Source organism: Diadema setosum, chromosome 7 (assembly GCF_964275005.1).
Source record: "Diadema setosum chromosome 7, eeDiaSeto1, whole genome shotgun sequence".
Classification (NCBI taxonomy): domain Eukaryota; kingdom Metazoa; phylum Echinodermata; class Echinoidea; order Diadematoida; family Diadematidae; genus Diadema; species Diadema setosum.
This window is the reverse complement of record NC_092691.1, coordinates 7,461,871-7,474,224: the sequence shown is the minus strand read 5'-3', so window position 1 is coordinate 7,474,224 and position 12,354 is coordinate 7,461,871.

Below are 12,354 nucleotides of genomic sequence, written 5' to 3'. Positions count from 1 at the left end.
CGCCTCCGTGCGGCTGCGTGCCACCGTCGAGTGCGGACCATCTGGCACGCTACCGTGCGAGTCCGTGCGAATCTAGCATCCTGCTAGTCCCGACACGGGACTCTTATCTTTTTTTCACTCTCTCATACGCCCTCATTGGCGGTATACGAAGGCAGTCTAGGCAGTGGACTCATCCTGCGTGCGAATCCATTGGAGGCCGTGCGTGCATGCATTGTAAATAATAATATCCCCTTTGTAAGTGTGTGCTCATGACTATGTGTGCGCCTGCGTGTCCATGTCTGTGGATCCGTGCCCATGCCTGTGTGCCTGCAAGCGATCGCGAGAAGACGATACGATGTACACACTGTACAATGTTCAATGAAAGCCCTTACAAGTCTGTGCAACTGCGTATTACATGTAAACACTCATGCCTGTCCAAAAATGGACGATTTTCTACATTGCAGAGATCACTTGCAATCTTTCTAAGAATATGGAGTACCATCACCGTGTGTACATGTATCTCTCCTTGCAAAGAAATTAGAAAAATTGTGTGGTTGTATATGTGTCTTTATCACTCGATAACTTGAACAGTGTAGAAATAATCATGGTAATAATGACAATTAACAACAACAGAGAAAAGCTATTGTATAATTACATCAAGGGAACCATTTGTTGATGATGATGATGATGATGTTGATGATCACTCAAAAGGTAATAATAAATGTACATTGTAGATGTTCCATATTGTTACATTATCAGTATGGTGTATTAGTATTTTTACTATTTTTGCCTCTCTTAAAAACACACACACACACACACATTCTTTGTCCTTTCTGATATTCCCCGAAAGCTTTGAAATATATGTAGAGCTTACACATTGTCGTAAGCAGGAGATAAAAAAAAAAAAAACATCGTCACTGCAGGATAGGTCGGTATATTAACAGTTTCCGTCTCGATAGGTTTGTAATCTTGGCAAAATACATATACATAGATTAAGAAATATAAATATACATTTATATATATATGTATATATATATATATATTATATACATATACACAAATATATATAGATATTGATTGAATCGTTTCTTTATTCAAGAAAATGTTTTACATTACACCACCGGTCTAGTTATCCCAAGGTTTCTTTGAAAATGCTGCAAGCATCAAAATATCAAACATCGTAATTTTTATATACAATTTCCCGTGAATGCTAAGCGTATGAGAGAAAGAGATAGAAAAGAACAAAAAACTTCTGCCATATGTCTTGTTTCTCGCTTTATTGCAGCGTATGTCATTGTCGAAGTATAAATGCTATGATAAATGTTGGTAACAACCACATGAGAACTTGCACATTCGATTCCCAACAACCATTAAATCATTGGGGTCCGTAAAAAAGGTTACATAATACATACGAAGCACCTCATTATAATGTATTCGATGGACCGGTGCAGAAAAACTGGCTGTCTGTAATCGGCCTTTGAACATCTCTATTATGCTCATAATCCCCGACTTTTCAGATGGCGGCTACGAGCGCGTCCAGGGATGTTTTTGTATCAACATTCTGACTATTCATGGAGGTACAATGTAACCTGATACTCTGGCCACCTGGTCTATTCAAAGTATTCTTGCGTAATACACGCGCGTAATTATGTTAGGCTGTGTTTCACCATGATGAATATATAGGACCCCGTAGTAGCAATATCGGCTCTTGCGTTGTATGAATGCTATACAGGGATCCTCCATTTGGTTCGTTGGTCAAGTATATAGATTCTTTTAACGATCTTATAAGCAGGCTGTCATTCATAAGTATGACAGAAAAACAAACAACAACTTCAAGCAACATCGAAGTTGAGTTTCGCGAACTAATCTTCCATTTGAGTTGGTTTCTCGGTTTTGTTTCAACAATTTTTATAATGTTGACAAAAGCCTGATGGGATGTTCAATATTCAATTAAATCATTGCACCTTTCTCGCAATCTTTGACAACTAATGATGACTAAACCTGTGAAATCCACGATTTATTTATTTATTTATCTATCTTTTTGTATAGAGACGTTTTCTTTTTGAATTTATCTATCATGACTGCCTCCAGACTTCGACCATAATTATATGTCTTAGGTTTCCATGGGATCAATAAAGGAGATCAACGAGCGCATTTGTAGGTTTCCTGTCGGGTTTAATGTTGCAAAGTTTATGTGCAATCACGATTCACTTTCAACCCTATATACACCGTAATGTCGGGATGAGATATTGTTCACTACACATCAAGTGAGATTAAATCTTACACAGTGTACTGTGATATGATATATATGATAAAAGTCATCAGCAAACGGGATAGATTATTGTTTTGTCTATGTGTGTGTGCGTGTGTGTGTGTGAGAGAGAGAGAGAGAGACATGAGAAAGGGTGGAGAATATATATATATATATATATATATATATATATATATATATATATATATATTATATATATATATATATATATTTATATAATTATATATTCACTTACAACTATATGATCTTATAAAACACATGTTCAAGTCAGTTGACGGAACATTTATAAGCTCTTCCGGTCTGCCTATGAAACATCGGAGTCTATGCGATAAGAAGAAAGATTGAGAGATAGAGAGAGAAAAATAAAATAGGCTGGTCTTCTAAATTTTGTTCGATGAATGGTAATCTTAACACACTTTTGCAAACGAAATGAAATATTATACACGGCTAGGTTTGCCTATAATCTGTGTTATGGTGATATCTTATTAGATTATACATAATAATACGGGCAAAGTATCTTGGATAAGTGATCGCCACCATCGATGAGGATATTCAATCTAGACGACTAATTGAAGATGATGAGAATAAAGAAGACATAGTGGATAGCTGGAAAGGAAAGTAATGTGATGCAATGAGATAAAAATGAAGGAGCACGAATCGAGGCAAATGTATTACAAAGGAAGAGAAAATGGCATATTCGAGTGTTCAAAATGGTTTAACATTATGCGAAGATTTCATAGTCATTTTTTTTTCTGTGTGTGTGTGTGTGTGTGTGTGTACGTTTGTTTTCTAATTTTACAGTTATGTAATTCAAACTCGTCGACAAAATAAAAGAAAAAAAAGATAGCGCCATGAATATGTTCATAATTCAATCTCAGTTTCCTCTCACTATATCCTATCACTTCAAAAAAGCGTATTCAAATTAGAATGCCCGTAGACAATTCAAATTCGTCTCCATGTGAGAGAGCGTCTTTTCAAACAGGGTCGCAGGTGACCATTCCCGAATTCGACGCAGAAGTTAATTCAATTTAGCAACAACAAAAAAAAAAAAAAAAAGGCTGGCCATCGCGTATACTCCAGCAGCTGTAGAAGAAGCCGACATGATCATAGAAGTATGACAAGCACAAGCCACACAGGCTTGAAGGCCTAAAATTATTACATCACTTGAGAAAATAAGGAAAAGGCAATATCTTTGTTGAAATAAACAACATTTCTCCTGGCATTCTTCAATCTCTCATAACAGACGGCTAATTTTGCTGAATTGTTCTTCTCTTATGTCATGAGTGTAAATCAATATTTGTTTAATTGTTTATACAGTACCAGTCATCCCCCGATAAAAGACAAGAAAGAAATGAAGAACTAATCTCATTCAATAAGCATAATGTATAAAGGAAATGAGCATTTGCTGCAATCGTTTATGAATATGAAAATGCTGCAATGTGCATGAGTGCGCGAAGTCTAATGGAATGAAAAAATGTAGTCCTACCTAAATGCATATATATCCTTATATATATATATATGTTACGCTGGCACGATAAGTGAATAAACCACTTCAATAGCAGCATGAAAACATTTGATTTCATCGATACACATGAGATAAGACAAGAACATTTCATGCTTTTATTGCCCAAAATACCTTGCTCCTAAACAAAGTGTTCAATTGAAGCGATGGGTTATCACAGGTCCATCTCTCACAAAATTGAATCACTCTTCACAAATTTGGAGCGCTTTCTACGAAGGCAAATGCATTCTATGGACCGGTGCAGAAAAAAGGAGACCGTCTGTAATCGGCCTTTGAACTTCTCTATTATGCTCATAATCCCCGACTTTTCTACGAGCGCGTCCAGGAATGTCTTTATATCAACATCCTGTCTATTCAATAAGGTACAATGTAACCTGATACTCTGGCCACCTGGTCTATTCAAAGTATTCTTGCGTAAAACATTCGCATATGTTAGGCTGTGTTTCACCATGATGAATATATAGGACCCCATAAAGGCAATAACCATCGGCTCTTGCGTTGCATGAATGTTATACAGAATATCCTCTATTTGGTTTGTTGGCCAAGTAGATTATTTGAACGACCTGTAAATGACATAATCAGACTGTCATTCATAGGTATGAGAGAAAGAAAAAAAAAAACTTCAAGCAACATCGAAGTTGAGTTTCGCAGACCAATCTTTCATTTGAGTTAGTTTCTCGGTTTTGTTTCAGCAATTATCCCTTTCATAATGTTGACAAGAGCCTGATGGGATTTTCAATATTCAAATAAATCATTGCATCTTTCTTGCTTTCTTTGACAACTTTTGATAACTAAATCTGAAAAAATCCATGCTATTGCGGTACCTGCCATCCACACAGAAGTTTCTTCTCTTTTTTTTTTGTATAAGAAGTTTGCTTTCTGGAATTATCCATTATGTCTGCCAACAGATATGACTTAAGGTTTCCATGGGATTTAATAAAAGAGATCAATGAGCACATTTGTGATTCAACAGTAGGGGTTAAATGCTGCCAATTGTATGTACAATTTTATAATTGACTTAAAACTCTACTGCCAAGAAGTATTGCTCATTACGAATCACATGAAATAAGATTTCACATAGTGATAAGACAGAAGTTATTTGTTATAATATTATTATGATGAAAACTCATCACTAACCGGAAAGACTATTGTTTTGTGGAATTTGTATATTTGATAGAACATTTATGAGGTCTTCCGGTCTTCAGGCGAAACACTGGAATCTATGCGATGAGAAGAAAGATTGAAAGGGAGAGAAAGAGAGAGGGAGAAAAATAGGCTGGTCTTGTAAATGTTGTTTGATGAATGTACATATATTAGATATTGTATATATAATATATATATATATATATATATATATATATATATATATATATATATATATATATAATATATATATATATATATGTATATATATAAATATATATATATATATATAATACAGGCAAAGCATCATCGAGAAGTGATCTTCACTTATGATATTATTCAATCAAAGAATTGGATAACTGGAAAGAGAGGGAGAGAGATCAAAGAGGGTGGGGGGGGGGGAGAAATATGATGGTCTTCTAAATTCTTTTTGATGGATGGTAATCCGATCACACTTTAGCAATCGAAATGTAATGTTACATCCGGTCAGGTTTGCCTATCTATGTTATGGCAATATCTTTTGAGATTGTATATACTGGCAAAATATCTGTATACGTTTGTAGGCGGGAATGAAGTGGATATCCGGAAAGGAAAGTGATGAAATGTAATGGGAAAGAATAAAGGAGCACTAATCGAAGGAAATGTATCATAAAAGAAAAGTAATGGAAACTTGATTATAAATAATGGCACATTATGCAAAGATTTTGCAGTCATTTTTCTGTATGTTTTTATTTCAATTTCATAGTTAAGTAATTCATAATCGCCAACAAAAAATAGCTTCCTGAAGATGGCCATTCAGGTTTGTTTTCCCTTCGCTATATGCTATCCCTTCAAATGTAGCATGAACACACTTCAATTTATAGTCCATGGGCCAAGACCCGAAAAATGGGTTGTTGGTACCACCTGAGGTGGCAAAACCTTTTTGGTGTCAGTTTGTTTGTCGGGCAGAGATATGCTTATCAAGCTATGATAGCATTTCCAAATGAGTAGCTTAGTCATATTTTTTTTTTTTAAAACCAATTTGGTCTCGTTTTTATATCCCTATACTTCTGAATCGAAACTAACCGCTATAAAAGGAAGAGCACTGTCATCCGTACGTCCACAGGTGTTCTGTTGTAAACGCGATGCGCTTAGTCTTTATTCAAGGCAGCGAAGGGAATATCCAAAGGGTTATGATGTCCACAGCTGTCACGCGGTGCGCTTATATAGTCTTCATCTGGACCAATGTACCGTTATCATATCTAAAGTTCCTCATATAAGGGATTATCTATACTATTTTTATACTACCCTCTAAACAAATAAATCAATTTTAAACAAAAATCACTCTGTTTATTTACAATATTATTCATTATAATGTATTGTAGTGTACCGGTCCATTGTTTTTGCATTATCCTTTTTTGTTGGATGAAAATAAAGCGACATCGGCGTGGTGTTAGCGTTTTCACACTAGCGTTTTTGCCGGAAAATGATAGATAATTGCAAAATACGGTAAAATTCAAGAGGAATCTTTTTTTTTTTTTTGGTTGTTGTTGTTGTTGTTTTAAGATAAAAGGATATACACTGTATCATAAGCTTTGGATATTCCCTTCGCCGTCTAGAATAAAGACTAAGCGCACCGCGTTTACAACAGAATACCTGTGAACATACCATAGAGCTGCATTTTACAGCTCTACGGAACATACAGAAAACAGTACTCCTGTGCTTATTTTTAAGGATGTGCCTCTCTTAATGATTGCGATTGATGTTCAACTATTTCTTTCACGCAAGCTTGAACAGGAAGAAGCTAAAATTCAGGCAAGGAGACGAGTTTTCTTCCATGAGATACAATCATTAAGACATACATCTATTCCCGAAAGTTGTGTGATTGCTTATGTGCTAAAGAATTGTGTCCATTACATGAATCAGGCACTATACAAAACGGTTGAAATCTACTGAAAGTCGAACTTGTTTTTTTTTTTTTTTCATTTCCATTTAAAGCGGGGATAGACTAGAAATTTGTTTGTCTATACTGACAGGAGACATTACATTTTTCCAGTACATGCTCCGCATTTAAACAGTCACCATATTTTCGTGGTCAGAATCAGATAATGGACAAATGATATATTATAAAAATGAAAATACGAAACTACGAACACGCCATATGTACAAATATTATGAACTTCAATGAATTAAACTTACTTGTGATATTCTGCATAAAAAACAAGCACGCCGATTAGATAATTTAATAGAATTAATAGAACACACAGCAATATCATGCATGGCGGATCAAATCAAGTTCAATTGGTGAGAAAGCTACATGAAGTTAAAAAGTTGACTTCTTTTCGTTTCTCTTTCAATTCATGAAGACAGAATTACATTGTATATCTAATGAAGAGGATTGTCTCTGTTGCGAACGATCGCTATATATAGCACTGTTAGTCGTCTGCGCAAATCCTAATCCCTAAATACTTAAATTTCTGCTTGATAATGTAATAACCCTGCTTATAACTTTATAAAGGACTCGCAAATTCAAAGTTTCAAAACGTATACTAAAATATTATATTGCACACGGTGTATTTCAAAAAACATTTTGAATGCGTTGTGTGTAAGCATGTTAATAGCATCAATCTGCCTTTTATTTTCCGTACGTAAAGCGCACAGAAACGTAACCAAACGTTACCAAATACAGTGAAATGCATTGTACGGCGTGGTACTATCATTAGAAGTATATCCCATTCCTTTTTACTTTTATTTGCTAGAAGCAGTCGTCAAACCATGCGTCATTTTCGTAGCGACATCATTTAGGAATTAGAATGTATGAAGATAATCGGTACTCATTTATTTTGCGCTACTGACATAGCATTTACATTTTCCAACTTTTATTGACATGCAGTATTATGTTACTGTATGTTTACGATTACGAATGTTGGTTATGAATTCAAAAGACTGGTTTATTAATCGAAATATAAAGGTAATAGCTGTTTGAAAGTAGTTCGATGCAAATTCAAAATCGAAATCATCGTCATAGGGGGAACTGATAGCTCTAGAAAACTTGTTGAGGCTAGTAAAGATTGCCGTATGCAATCTTTGTAGAAAGTTTTGACTTAGGCCATCTTTCGAGTATTTTGAGAAATTATATAAAGAAAATTATTTGTTTTGATTATGTCAAGAATTAGTTTGAACTATGAGAACAAAAAGGCGCGGTTACCCAAACAATGTCGTAGTTCGAAAAGACATGATGGGTAAAGTGAATTCATGACTTGACTAATCCTTACTGAATTGATGATCACTACTGTAAACTATCAGTTATGTCTTGTAGATGATACCTCTGTAATCGTAGTCAAAATTCTTTTGAGCGATGAGACGAAAACCAACAAACAAAATGTCGTGTATCATCGCTCGATTCCAACATTCCAACATTTGGCGTCACCCGACCAACAATAAGTGACGAATCAAATGGAATATCATGTTGTGGGTTAGCAGACTGTGTTACGATTTTTAAATGTTTCGAGCAGTTGTTTAAAAAAAAAAAGAGAAAATGAGGCAAAGTTCAAAAAATTAGAAAAAAGCACGTAAATGCCGGCGATCATGTTTGATAATCAAAGTAAGAGATTATAATCGGCCGTGCGGATGTATATGATTGCCTTATTTACATGTCTGATTTCTGTAAACTATGTTATATTTAAATGTAAGTTCCCTTTCCTCCTTGATAAAAGTTGTGTTGGGTTTTCGCTATAGGCATTTATTAGGAAACACTGTAAAAACGACAACAAATGCGTACTATACATCAAGAGATGACCTATACATACATGAAACACAAAAATTTGTGTACGTTCTGATATAATGCAACTGCTTGTTAGTTAGTTAGTTAGTTTGTTTGTTTGTTTTGAATTACCATGGTCTTTGTTGAGGGAAAGATGAAGAAAAGTAGTAGAGTGTATTACTCTCAAATCCGGATAATTGCGATAAGTGTGTATCCCCGCCCTTTCTATACAGGTAAACGATTTAAGCTTGGTATGCTATTATAAAAGCCTGCATGTGTCACGCAGAAGAACTGATTCCGCGATCACTTTTAACCTTTCGTAAAATTCACGTTTTAAGATAGTAACGACAGCTTGTAGGAGATAGAGTAACTTAGCGTCCCTGACTGTGGTTCTGAAGACAAAAGGGGACTGAAAAATTCTTTTACAAATTAGCAGACATAATGCCGATCCTCCAACACTGTTGCTCCATTCAGTCACTCATTCTGCTATCAATGGCGAAGAAAGAATACTGGTTGCGTCTTTATCCACCCCTTGATAGCAGGAAGTTTACCTTTCATTGTTTAAGGCCTCGTTGATGCGGGGTTTACTCGGATACAAGGCGTGAACAGTGTCGTCCGAGTTCTTTCATTTGAAATTCCTCAGAATACGCAATTCAATGGGCAATTAGCGCTGCTACTTCGCAAAGCTGTTAGCCAAATTCTTTGCAGACTTGACCTCTCACATGTCAGCTACACGCAATACACGACAAACAGCTATCATTACAAACATTCTGATTAAAAAACAAAACAAAATGAAGAAGCACACTTTTGAGTAGCGACACAGCTTTCTGTCCCTTTCTCAGATAGGTCCTACCTCTAAAAAAATACACAGATGACAAGAGTCAGAATATCCTCAAAAGGGAACACGACCTACATTGTATTTGGGCATTAATAATGTTTATCTTCCGATTTCTCTCCATGCCGTCGCGGCCCAAACCATCATAAGAAATAGGGCAATAAGTTTTATTAACCAGGGAAACAATAGTATGCATTACATAAATTTGGCGAATTATCACACGAATTGTCGACTTAATAAAAACGAGAATACATGTAATTGACAACTTATAGGCCCTACTATATCTCCAGAGATGAACTTTAAACAGCAAGGCACATACCAGGGAAAGAAAGTTATGATTATTTGAATGAATTCATTAATGAGGCCAATTAATAACCGTTGTAAAAGTACACACTCGCATACAGACGTTTCAAGTTCGATTATTATGATCATTGTATTAGCTCATAGATAAAGTATTATAAATTCTGCGTGATCGTTCGTTGGAATTATTTTTTTCAGCGCGATTTGTGCGTCACATCAATCACCACTTCATGAAATGGAGGGCATGTATCAAACGAAACTCGCTGGTCATGCAATCGATAGCCTTGGTCAGCTCACTATTATTGCGTAATTCTAAAGCCCTCACCGCTTGACCGCCGCGCGCACCATGCTTTGTTTTGTCTTCAATGGGGTCAAGAGCAATGCCTCATTAGCATACACCCTAGAAACGGAGGTGGAGTCTCAATCGCGCAAGAACAATAGGTGCGAAACGCAACGCAAAGGCGAGCGTTCGAAAAAAATGTAACCGAAAAAATTGTCTCAGAAAAACTGTGATTTGGGACACTTGTACTCATTTTTACACGCTGAAATTTTCTGTACAAACAGATAAAACATCAAGGAATCAAAATCCGTATAAAAAATTTCGACCGAGCACTGCTTCCCCTTCATTTGCGGCTCATTACGGGAAAACTCGCCGTGCGACTTATGACTCATTTTGTCGGAGCGCCACACACGTGATGCGCTCCGTCGGAATGAGTCAAAAGTCGCAAAAAATGAGATCGTAGTTATGCCTATATGTGAATTCTACAGACACTAAGCTTTACACTGATATGTAATACAACTCATTTGGACATCCCTATGGATCATAGAAACGAATATTATCTACGCTTATGATGTCAGTCCATTTTCTAAATAACGGAGAAAATCGCTCTTAAAGTTCGGGCTATGTTCAAGCTAACAACTTGTTTCTTTCACTATAGACGAAACAATACAACAGTCCTGCTTAGCGACGGCGTTTACGCTCAATCGCACGCACTACCGTATACGGCATAGCTTGGATGTGTAAGATGGCAAATGACCCAATCGCAGGACAGGTCTATCATTAACTATTCTAACCAATACGGCAGCCCGAATGTGAACTGAAGTGCGTTTGTGTCCGTGCCGCTGCCGCCGCATGAATGAGTCGGTAAGCGTTGTGTGTCGGCTGCGGTGACTTAGTTGCCGCAAGTTTGTAACTCACAAACAATAGGAAACAGTAGAAAGAAAGAAAGAAAGAAAGGCACGCAATGCGTATTACAACAAGCGTCTTTTAGCGAGGGCCTTGATCGCTTCCATTCTCCTCCCATATTGTTGTCAGTGGAAACTAAAGGACATGCGTTTAGCAAGTACCTATAGTCCATGGGCCAAGACCCGAAAAATGGGTTGTTGGTACCACTCGAGGTGGCAAAACCTTTTGGTGTCATTTTGTTTGTCGGACATAGATACGCTTATCAAGCTATGATAGCATTTCCAAATGAGTAGCTTAGTCATAATAAATGAATTTTTAACCAATTTGGTTTCGTTTTTATATCCCTATACTTCTGAATCGAAACTAACCGCTATACAAAGAAGAGCACTGCCTTCTGTATGTCCACAGGTGTTCTGTTGTAAACGCGATGCGCTTAGTCTTTATTCAAGGCAGCGAAGGGAATATCCAAAGGGTTATGATGTCCACAGCTGTCACGCGGTGCAATGCGCTTAGTCTTTATCTAGAACAATGTACCGTTATCATATCTAAAGTTCCTAATAAAAGGGATCATCTATACTGTTTTTATACCACCCTCTCAACAAATACATCAATTATAAACAAAAATCACTCTGTTCATTTACAACATTATCAATTATAATGTATTGTAGTGTACCGGTACATTGTTTTTGCATAATATTTCATTGTTTGAATGGAAATAAAGCGACATTGGCATGGTATTAGCGTTTTCACCGTAGCGTTTTCAGCGGAAAATGATAAATAATTGCTTTGTTGTTGTTGTTGTTTTTAGATAAAGGAATATACACTGTTTTATAAGCTTTGGATATTCCCTTCGCCGTCTTGAATATTAGACTAAGCGCCGTGGATATCATATAACCCTTGGATATTCCCTTCGCTGCCTTGAATAAAGACTAAGCGCACCGCGTTTACAACAGAACACCTGTGAACATACAGAAGACAGTACTCTTCTTTGTATAGCGGTTGGTCTCGATTCAGAAGTAGAGGGATATAACAACGAGACCAAATTGGTTTAAAATTAATTTACTATGACTAAGCTACTCATTTGGAAATGCTATCATAGCTTGATAGGCATATCTATGCCCGACAAACAAAATGACACCAAAAAGGTATTGCCACCTCAGATGGTACCAATATCTGGCCTGGCCCATGGACTACTAGAGTGAATAGAACATGAGAACCCATTGTAGGCGGGGATACAAAAGACAGCATCAATAGAGGTAGTTAATGAAGTTAATTAACGATAGTCGTCTTTTCAGATCGTGTTCTTTGCGTGTACTAAAAACCCTCTAATAATGCACATGGTGTAATGTTGCAGAGCATCAACGACTGCTTTCGT